The sequence below is a fragment of the Elephantulus edwardii genome, unplaced genomic scaffold, assembly GCF_000299155.1.
Source record: "Elephantulus edwardii isolate Elephantulus edwardi_28Jun2011 unplaced genomic scaffold, EleEdw1.0 scaffold00013, whole genome shotgun sequence".
NCBI classification, from domain to species: Eukaryota; Metazoa; Chordata; class Mammalia; order Macroscelidea; family Macroscelididae; genus Elephantulus; species Elephantulus edwardii.
Window position 1 is genome coordinate 24,068,443 of NW_006399763.1, and position 1,763 is coordinate 24,070,205.

Genomic DNA, 1,763 nt, shown 5'->3' on the forward strand with positions numbered 1-1,763 from the left:
CACAGAATTCTATCCTGTCCTCTCTGGCCTCATCTCTATCAACAAAGCTAGATTTTCCAACTACCATTCTTACTTTTTTGTCTAATATTTTTCCAATCACTACTTATTATTTATGCATCTTGCTTGCATCTTTGTTCCATTTTAGGCTGCAGAAAGTAGAAATCTTTATTTTCTCCACTTTTAATTTGTATTGTTATTGTTGTTTATCATTGTGTCAGAACTAATCCATAGCTGACCCTCCAGTGGGTTTTCTGAGGCAGTTAATTGAATGGGAGGAGATTGCCCATCCTTTTTCCATGAAGCAGTAGGTAGCCTTGAACCACATGCCTACAGTGTTGCAACACATCTCCTTGTCACTAGGCCAGCAGAACTCTCTTTAACTTTTATTTGTAATGTATAAATTTTAAAAATCATAGTAACAAGGCTTCCTTATATTCATGTGGATATTATCATTTATAGTATTTCATGTCTGGATACATTTTCAACGTTTGGTTTTGGTTCCTTTTTTACATATGTTTCCCTGTGTGACTTCAAACTTCTTAGATCACTATTTAAGATATTGCAGTTCTGACTATTAATGGATATTTAGAGTTTCTTTTCCTTTTGAATCAGGCCACATCAACAGATTAAGACCTTCATTGAATAAAAGCTTTATTCTTTCCACATCATGAAAGTGGGCTATATATTGAGGTGGTAGCTGTTTTCCAGTTGATTTTTGAGTGTCTTCCAACATAAGGGTCTCAAGCAATGCTCTCCTGTTATTTACATGTACAGTAAAACGTCTTCTTCAAGATTAATCAACTACTTGTGTTATGTAGATGACTGTATATTGCTTACTGAAAACAATGAATACTTAAAAACTAACTGAAGAAACCTATCATATAGATTATGTCTCAATCTAAAGAAAATACAGCTTTTAATAATTGGACTATGAGACAGCATCTTAATAAATGTAGAAAAATTTGAAGTAGTCAATCATATCATTTTACTTGGCTCCATAATCACCATCCATGAAATGACTGGGCAAGACATCAAAAGACCTATTTCAGCAGGCAAAACTGTTGACAAAGACTAATGTACTGAAGAACAAGGGTACTCAAAGCCATTTGCTTCATATGAATGTAAAAGTTATACAATGAATAAAGAAGTCTGGAGAATAATTGAAACACTTGAGTTGTGGTGTTAGCAATGATTATTGACTATTCCATAAACTTCCAAAAGAACAAGCAAATTTTTCTTGTAAGTACAGCCCGAGTGCTTCTTAGAAGCACAGGTAGTGACATTTTTTTTTTGGTAGAGACATTTTTATTTGTTATCAGGAAAGGCCAGTCCTTGGAAAATGAAATCAAGTTTGAGAAAAAAGAAATTGAGCCACAATGAGGAAGACCCTAAAAAAATGAGTTGGCAGTGATAATAGACTTAAGCAGCACCTTGGATATTGTTAGGATGGCTTAGGTTCAGGTCGACTTTCATTCTGTTGTGTATAGATTCATTATGAGTTGGAGTTGACCTAATGATACCATGTTGAAAACATTGTGAGATGTTGAGAAATAATCCATATTGAAAGCTGTAGCCTTTAATCCACTGTAGCAAGCCTATCATATCCTCCCTGCTTTCAACAAACCGTTTTATATCATCTTTATGATGCAGGTGGCTGATAAATCTTTCTCTCATTCTTATGACACATTCTTCCTCCAGCTTCAAGAACTATTTACTCAATACTCAAGTTGGATAAATATGGAGAAAGGATACATCCCTGATGC